Genomic DNA, 9,854 nt, shown 5'->3' on the forward strand with positions numbered 1-9,854 from the left:
ACAATTTGGACATTTTCACTTAGGGGTGTAATTACTTTTGTTGCCAGCGGTTTAGACATTAATGGCTGTGTGATGTGTTATTTTGAGGGGACAGCAATATTACACTTTTATACAAGCTGTACACTCACTGCTTTTCATTGCAGCAAAGTCTCATTTCTTCAGTGTTGTCACATGAAGAGATATAATCAATTATTTACAAAAATGTGAGGTGTGTACTCACTTTTCTGAGACACCGCACACCCATGCACAGAATGATACGCACAAACATGCTATTTGCACACACACAAAGTCACTCTGGCTTTCTGCCAGTTGATAAAAAAATATGTAATGGAATGAGGGATCGAGGTGATCAGCAGAGCAGTTAGCTTGTGTGATTGTCTGCGTTTCTGAGAAGCCCCGGTGCCCCTTTAGGCTCTCTGGTTGGCACCACATCTCCAGAGATTGTATTTGCTGGGATAACATCACATTTGACTTTCCCAGCGAGCCATTCACTTGCCTCTGATACAGTGGGTTTTGTGTGTGTCATTTTGGGTATGTGTGTGTTGCTTCTGTCGTGGCTGTGCTAGGGGCACAGGAGATTGAATAAAAAACGAGGAAAGAGAGAGACAGAAAGAAGAGCAACAAAAAGGAGGAAGATGAAGACCCTCGGGGGGTCTGTAAAGGCTGCATACAACCTTTCAGAAACAAGCTTTTGAAGTGGAATTCACTTAAAGACAGCAGAAAGGCAAAGATTGAGAGAGAAAATGGGGAGGATGACACAGACAAGAGAAAGTGATGGGGAGGGGATAATTGAGTGGGGAGAGAGAGCCATAGAGATGGAAGTGGTTGTTGTTGTCATTAAAGCCTGAAGGACGGACTACAGCACTGTGGAGGCTGACAGGGTGAGCAGAGAAGAATGCCTGAGTTCAGGTCTGTTTTTTCAGGAGTCAGGTTTTAGGAAGGCGTCTGTCATGTTAAATGTGTAGCTTGTGTACCACCACAAAAAGTACACGCCACATGTGTACTACCACATGCACACACACAACTGAAAAAACACATAAGATTTAAACACAACGCATATAGAGTTGAATGGAACAATTTTACACAGATTTCCGAGAGATAATGTATCTGCAAATTTTTTGATTAATTACTCATTACTAATTTTCAAGCACAACTGCCAAACATTTGTTGGTTTTAGTTTGTTAAATGGGCATAGCTGCTTTATCTTTGTGATAAGGGATAGCAACTGACATTTGGACTGTTTGTAAGACAAAACAAGCTATTTAAAGATGTAATTTTGGGCTGTTGGAAGGTATTAACAACCTTTTGACCTTTTAATAGACTAAAAGATAATAATAATACATATTAATAATTGATTAATCAAGAAAATAGATGGAAGCCTAATTGATAATGAAAATAATTCTTAGTTGCACCTCTCTATGCTTGTATGGAGCTACTTAGTGATTAAAATATAGCCTACATAAATTTGTAGATACCGGCATCTTCTATGTTATTTACTTGTACATTTCAATTTCTCTGGTGCATATTTGTATTTGGACAGTTAATAGACTGTATATAAAAAAGTTACAGCCATTTTTTTGCATAGTTTTAACATACATAAAAGAAAGTATTACTATGAATTAAACTCATGCATAGCTCAAAAGATCTTATGCTACATGAGAGCTAAAACATGGATGACATGTAGGAAACACATCTAGTGCCTTTCAGGTAGAATAAAGCGCAAACTGCACAATGTTTGCTGACACACCCACAGTTGTAGTTATTTCCTCTCATTAATGCACCACTGCCTGTGTTTGTTTTAGATGGATGGATGAGGGGGAGGAGGAGGAGGGGGAGGAGGAGGACAGGAGTCGAGGTGAGTCTGGCATGGAGACAAAACTCATCCAATTAAACAAAGCAAGCATGGCCACTCTAATCAGCTAAAGCCAGCACCCCAGAAGACAAGAGAGGAGGGGAGGCAAGTTAAAAGCAGCAGGGTAAAAGGGTAAGCCTGTGGGAGGGGGGCGAGTGTGTACGTGTGTTCTTTCACGCCCTGAGGACCCACTGTCCTTATACAAGAGTGCCCCCCCATATAAAACATGTTTTATAGCACAGGAAATAGACAGTAAAAATACGGATACATTATTCTTCCTTATCAAAATCCAGCGCCTACATTACCCACAATGCAACTCAACAGCCAACAGGTTGGTCTGAGAATTTGGGTGTGTTATGCTAGTAGAAGCTAATGTAGCTTCGATGTGCTAACCACAAGCAAAGATGAGGAGTAGGCTACAGAGGTCTGGTGAGCTTATTTCTCTCTAACTCCACACCCCAGGTTTCTTTCATTTTAAAACTTGTAGTCTCCAGCACCAACCCACGCTCAGCATGACATCACTTGAGTCAGTTTATCTGACTTGCATGCAGCTCCCTCTGAAGCCACAAAAGGCTTTATACAGCTTCTTTCTCGTATCATTAAATTATTACACTTTATTTAAAGACCACTTATCAAAACAAAGTACAAAGTGCGTCACAGAGACACAGAGAGAAAGATGAAATAAAATGCCCCAGTGAATGATAAAATACATGACATTTGCAGTAGTACTCCCTGACCCCTGTAAACAGACTTTAATAAGTAGATTTACCCTTTAAGACTTTTACAGTCTCTAAGCACAAAATGGCGACAACATATCTGTATTTGTGGGAGTTATGGAGTTAGTCATGGATCAATATCAATGACTCATCAGTTACTTCCGCAGGTGCTGAGATTTTTGGCTTTTAAAAAACCCACTTTCAAGCCTGTGCTCTGATTTGGAAAGAACACATCCACAGCCTTACAATGACGAGGAGGATGTGGGCTGAACAAACCACGGTCAAAGTGGGATAATTTGCATCATGATATATTTTGTGGGTATTTCTGTTGTATTTTCTGTTAAATTTTTCAGCTGAGAACTTCCCAATTCTGTCTTTATCAGGCCACCCTAATTTATGCCAGAAACAAGTCAGTTTAGTCCCTTGGTTGCATTTGAAAAATCCCTGAACTACGGAATACTTCTCTTTAAATGTTAAAGCCACTTAAGGCAATTGTGACGTGTGATATTGGGCTATATAAATAAAATTGACTTGACTTGACAAGTAACAGTGTGCTGATGTGATTGGATGCGTCAGCAGGTGTCGAGGACACACTGACATGACCTCTGCTGAAGGATATTAGGTTTAGCATGCCAGACTTCCACAGAGGGGAGATCAAATGGAAAAGTAAAGCAAGGAAAAGAAATGAAGATGGGCGTCCGGAGCATACTAAGCAGATGACTGAAAAATGGGGCAGGAGGAAAATGGAGAGCGAGACAAGGAAGAAGCAAGTCGGTGAGGCATTCAAAAGGGAGGGTGACGGCGGGAAGATAGATTGGGTGAGACGGAGAGATGGGAGATGAACACGGGATGCACAGAGAGAGAGAGGGGCTGATGGGGCAGTCGATTGACACTAATGCAGTCCTCTGTGCCTGGACATGTACGAATGTAAACAAAAGCTACAAAACAAAGGGACTGTGGACTGAGGGAGTCAGGTACTGAGCAGAGAGCTCAACAGAAAGGCTGAAGAGGGCCCCTTGTCCTCCAGCACACAAGGGGCCACTGACTCAGATTCTGCAGCAGGGCGGGTAAACACACCACAAGCCTTTTTTTTTCATGCTCCACTGCTCTCTCCAGGGAACACTGGTCCCAGTCATCACTAGCACCCTAGTTACACTACACTCATATACAGTACTGCGCTCTCACATACAGTATATGTAAATGTGCTGTCCACTTACAGTATATAAAGGAATGCAGCAAGGGAATAAAGGGAGAAATGACAAGAAAGTAATATTCACTGGATGTTTCCATTGTTTCTTCTGAAAAAAAACAATGAATTAAGACAGGAAAATAGACAAGGGGCAGGAAGATGAGCTTAACATGGACGAAAAGGATGGCCGGTTCATCATCACATCGTCTTTACAAGGCGACACGCAGGCCGAACTACACCCTCTTTCGCTTACCATAGAGGGAAACTCCTGACCTGACTCTTAACAGTGAGGAAGCAACACAAGAAGCAGTTCTTAAAATAGCTGTTGAGGTGTTAGTCCCATAACACCGGGGCTGGCCACTTAAAGCGCTCGCTGGAGGACAGATGGGCGGAGGAATAAAGGGGCGGACGCGGAGGAAAAGAAGAGGACGGAGCCTCAAGAGAGATGACTTGCTTTCCAGGACAAGGCGAAAAAGTGACATAAGCATAGCTGTTCTGAAGCATGACTGGTCTCTCCACAGTGGTATCTGCCATACACAAGCCAGTGCTCATTAAGGTTTAACTAAAACTGTATAAACTTTTTTTTAACTAAGCTGCAGGCAACATAATTTTTTATGCCAGTTTTCAATATTAGGGCTGCAACTAGCTATTACTTAGTGACAATAGTTTTCCATTATTCACTTAATTTATTATTCTATAAAATGTCACAAATTAGAGGCCAAGTTGTATCTGACCAAACTATTTTCATATTAATGGCAAAGAAAATATAAATTCTCAGCCGGTTTTACAAACTGTTTTGATGTAGTTGTTCCATCATATTGACAGTGAGCAACATTAATGTGTGATGTGTCAATGCGGCTGTTAGACAATACATTTGCAGCAGCAAACAGCAACAGACATGCACTCAAACCTGCACGTATGAACACACAAACTGTGCACAGAGCTGCACGGGGGTCTGAGCAGATCCACTGGCAGCATTATGAGCCCCGGTAGCATCAGAGGAAACACTGGGCAGAGGTTTCGAACGGTGAGCATCACTGCTCTGAATCACATAGCCCTCTCTTAATGAAAAGGAGAATAAAACAACAATAAAACAACAGCCAGGGAGATAAAGAGCACTCACGCAGCTGCTGCGCTGGATCAAACCAGTTTTCTTCACCTCTCTCTCTCTCTCTAACCCAGAATCCACCATCAACATGTCAAACATCAAACCTAGCCGTGCAGATCATCTGGTGGTTGCCATGCCAACAGTGAAGCTTTCATCTTGCTCGGCACTTGCATCCTTTTGTTTGACAGGGCAGCTCTTCCTCATTGTATAACCATGGTCTCTGGACTGTGTATGTGTGTGTGGTATGCGTAGGCACTAAATAAAAGCACACAAAAGAATGGAAAAGGCTTGGATCTAACTATTTGAGAAAGGTGAATGACGAAGAGAAATCTGTGTGTTTGTAGGCATCATTTAGCTGTATTGGGGAACATTGTCTCAATTATTAAAGAGTGTCTGATCAATTAATTACCTCTAATTATGGCTGTCAACATCAATAGCCTACACATTCGCGTGTGAGTCTGGTGCCGCCTAACCCGATTTTGACAGTTTGAGGTGGATGAACGCGCAGTCCTGACTGAACGCACACATAAACACGCAAGCATCCAAATATATTAAACAATTTATAATCTGTGAAAAGCTGCTTGACAGCCCAGCAAACAGCCGTAGGGTTTGGTATTAGTCATAATCCACCCAATTGCATGATGAATGGAGGGAGACGTGGGGGTGCAGAGACAGAGAGAGACAAACATCATCTGTGAGAGTGTTTGCAGACAAAGATTAATATTAGAAATGTTGTTATGCTATTATCCTGTATGACCACAAGGAAGAAGTGGCCCGTGTTTTTTTAGTGCTGTTGTGCAGAATTGTGGGAGTGCAGGAAATACAGTAAGTCTGATTAGTGATGGAAAGCCATAAAAGGAAGACTGTGAAAATGAGGACGGGAAGATAACAGCCTGTGACTAATAAGAGAAGAAGAAAAAAGAATCCTAACATTTGAAATTAGTACACATGGATCACTGTGTAGGGTTGTCGCACACTCTCAGGGTGATAACAAAAAGAAACCATTTACATAAAATTTGTACACGGTATTTACCCCAAGTTCCTGCTCCTAGACTTCGAGAGGCAGCCCTGCCAGACAGACCGACATCATTACAAGATTCTAGGCCACTGAAAGCAGCTCAAAATATCCAATCCACTTATATATCCCCCCCCCCCCCATTTTGACAGTGATGTGCCACACAATAGAGGCATCAGCACTGAGACTGAGCATAATTAGCATATTAGTAACACAGTCACACAAAGTCAGCAGCAGTGGTGGTAAGTGAGAACCAGTCGACACTTTTCTGAATTGTCAGTTACAGAAAAGCTCATTTTCTCCATCTTAAATAGAACAAACATGAAACAGTTATCAGATAGTAGAATCTTAGGTGATTTAAGATAAGGCTGTACCCACAGAATCTCATAGAAACCTAACTGTAATAAGTCCCACTTACCTTGCACATAACATATAGAAGCAACAGTATTGCGTTAATAGCATACGCTTTAGCTGAATGGTAGTAAACCAGGTAAGTAGTGCCCAGAAGGCCAATACTGTACATCGTCACACATTGGACTTCATCACAAACAGACCCCAGACAGTTCGGATCGGCAGACACACCTCCTCCACTCTTGTGTTTAACACCGGAGGCCCCCTGGGCTGTGTGCTCAGCTCCTTCCTGTTCATGCTGTACACACGACTGCATCCCGACATGGAGAGTACACTGTTGTGAAGTTGGACGACACCACCACCATTGACCGGATTTCAGAAGATTATTGGTACCCATCTACCGAGCATCAGTTATATCAGTGAGGTGAGGTGCCTGCAAAGAGCCCAAAGGATACTAAAAGACAGGACCCACCCCAGCCACAGCCTGTTCACCCTGCTAGTGTCTGGCAAGAAATACAGAAGAATCCACTGTCGTACCACCAAACTTCAGAGCAGCTTCTTTCCACAGGCCGTGAGACGACTTAAGTCATCCTCAGCACTGCACTTGTTATTTATCCACCGATCTAGTGTATATAATTTTTATATAAAAAATGAGTTTTGTATAACTTTTTGTGAGTTGCATAAATAGAACTACAACTTAAACTCATTATACAACCGTGATTTGTAAAATAATAAAGAAGAAGAAGATACTTTATTGTCATATACACATACATGTTGCGAAATTCATTCTCTGCATTTAACCCATCCCTCAAGGGAGCAGTGGGCAGCCGCTGTGCAGCGCCCAGGGACCAACTCCAGATCTCTATCGGTGTCTAGTCAATGGCACTGACTGGAGAACCTAACATGGTACCTTGCACCTTGTCAGTGTCACTCTTCAAACCTCAAGTGTCAAGTGTGTACTGTGTGTGTCCATGTAATAAGATAAATACATAATCTAAGGAAGCATAGATCATATGTAAATCCTCTGTGGTAATAACAGGCTGATGGAGACACAGTATGGCTCACACAAATGCCATAGCCAAAGGATGAGGCTAGTGTAAGTCTATATTTTTTGTTTTGTCAACAAATTCTACAAAAAGACCAAATCCAACAAACCCACTGAAGAAGTAAATGTTTTGAACAGGGTGCATAAACATCTTTTTTTTTTAAAGGCTACAAAATTCCTAAAATAGCTGGGCACTGTAGCCTTTAGCAAATGTTACTCAAACAGGAGAAAATGGGGGGACCATTTTCAGCTTTGGATTAATACATGTGGTGCCCTAGTGAGTGTTTACAGCAGCAGAACAGTGTGGGATTCAAAATAAACACAATGATGTGTTTTGAAGTGCAGGCGTGTGCCAGTTAACCTCCACTTAAACCGCACTGCATTCACCTCTACATATAACCGGCTAGCCTGCCTGCTGAGTGCAGTGCAGTGTGTGCATAGCAAGTGTGTAATCAGTGTGCAGGTCAAAACTCTGTATGTGATCTAGTCAACAGACTTCCTCCTTTCTCTCTAATGTTAACTTCCTGTTTGCCATAAGAAGAGGAAAGCACCACCCATTACTCTTGGTTTCTCTCTTTAGTGTAAGCACAAACAGATGTAGCTTTAGCAGAATAACTTCTTTTTCCAGGGGCAGTAAATCACTGCTTATAGGATAGGTCAGCTGCGAAGTATGTGCTTTGTCAGTGTGCTTTTATTAAATTCACATCCTGGTAAATAGCTGGTTAGAGAGTGCATACACACACATACACAGCAGCGTCACAAGCCATTACCTGTGACACTTGTGGCTGCCGGTCCCAGTGACAAGCGCTGACGGCTGCTCCACCGGCTTTTCCATTTAAACAATGTACGATAATGTGCATGTACAGTTCATGTGTGAATGAACTCATGCATGTGTGTGTCCTGTCACATCAGAATAGTGCTGCATGTGTGTGTGTGTTATCTTGCAAACCAATCCATAAGCAAAGTCACTCTTTCCTCAGCACTTAGCATCAGTATCACATCCATCATCAGTGTGGCTTTTTCAGATCACATTTGCATTTTCTTCTCCAGAACTCTAACCACAGATACATTACATGGGCAAAAGTGTGTGGACGTCCATTTGTGATGGTTGAACATCTCATTCCAAGTCAGTGGGCATTTGTCTGCCATAATAACTGCACTCTTCTGGGAAGGTTTACCACAAGATTTTGAAACCTGTCTGCATAAATTTGCTCCCACTTAGCCACAACAGCGTCAATGAGGTCATCCTCTGATGTTGGGCAGTAAGGCCTGGCTTGCATGTGGTGCAACCCATCTCAAAGGTGTTGGATGGGGTCAGGGCTTTGTGCGGGTCAGTCAAGTTCTTCCACCATTACTTTATGAACCTTGCTTTGTGCATGGGGGGCATTGTCATGTTGAAACAGGAAAGGGCGTTTGTTTCTGTAGCACAAAGTTGGAAGCACACTATTGTCTTAAATATCAGTTTGTTGTAGCATAAAGATTGGAAACTAAATTTGAACAAAGGACCCCAAATCATTAAAAAAATTCCCCCAGCACAAAGGTATAGAAATGTATGTGCCTGCATACTTTTGGGGATGTATCTCCAGCCCAGTCAGAGCAGTTAAAAGATACTTGTCACCAATTTCTCCTGCTGTAGTCAACGTATATGACTTTGAATTTCAGCATCTAAGGTCATCACTATACAATTAGTTTATTAATTAGTGAATTAACGTCTTAAATTTGTCAATTAGGACACAGAGACACATACAAACATGTACATGGTCATGACCTTGATCAGCATAGTGTGGATCCATGTGAGCTTAAAGTTAAAACTCTGACACACTGGGTCATACCATGAAGAATCAGCTTGCAAGATGCCCTCAAGCTGAATTATTTTAACTTTGTTCAAAATGTCAACTACAGTTTAACTTGAGAGTGCGCAGACTGCAGCACAACACACTTCTTCAGCTTTACACACACACACACACACACACAAACACACACACACACCAATGTTTTCTTAGTAAATGTTATATTTTAAACTTTTCTGTGAATCACCACTGTTACAGAATGAAGGCCTTGTGACAACCTCCTTTTTTATTCCTCAAACAACAGCTTATTCAGATGGTTCAGCTGCCACTGTTTGCTTTTACCCTCACAGCAATTTGCCTAATTAAGCTTATTCCCTTTAGACTTGCTGACACAAACCCCCTTCATCTTCAAACACACCTCTGTGTGGGACACAGCTGTCAGTGTACAAAAACAAAGGTGATAAATGCAGCATGTGAATATGTAATACAAAAAAATATACTAACACATGTGTTTGCATTCAGACAGGAGCCACGGGCATGTGTAAAAATGTTCAAGTTGTGAATGAGGTTCGGGATTGAGTGAAGAGAAATCAAGATGAAGGAGACACAATGAAGGGGAGGAAAGCGAAGCAGGGAGCAGCCGTTCCATGCAGCGCTACCCTGTCTCACACACATACACACACACACACACACACACACACACACACACACACACACACACACACACACACACACACACATAAAATTATTATAGCAGGTGTTCAGATTTGATCGCCACAGATTTCCAG

At 42.0% G+C, this 9,854-nt stretch overlaps 1 protein-coding gene across 3 annotated transcripts in view; it reads right to left on the minus strand.

The window, feature by feature from the left end:
• The window catches only part of tex2 (testis expressed 2), a 32,289-nt gene that overhangs the window by 19,888 nt on the left and 2,547 nt on the right, over positions 1–9,854 (minus strand). Inside the window, exon 1 of one of the 3 annotated variants that reach the window (XM_046042216.1) lies at positions 4,881–4,912. The exons of the other annotated variants lie outside the window; for them this stretch is intronic. The gene's annotated coding sequence lies outside the window, so the exon portion shown is untranslated. Of the gene's footprint in view, positions 1–4,880; positions 4,913–9,854 lie in introns of those variants that run through there. 3 annotated transcript variants of the gene reach the window in all.

Source organism: Micropterus dolomieu, linkage group LG02, assembly GCF_021292245.1.
Source record: "Micropterus dolomieu isolate WLL.071019.BEF.003 ecotype Adirondacks linkage group LG02, ASM2129224v1, whole genome shotgun sequence".
Lineage (NCBI taxonomy): Eukaryota > Metazoa > Chordata > Actinopteri > Centrarchiformes > Centrarchidae > Micropterus > Micropterus dolomieu.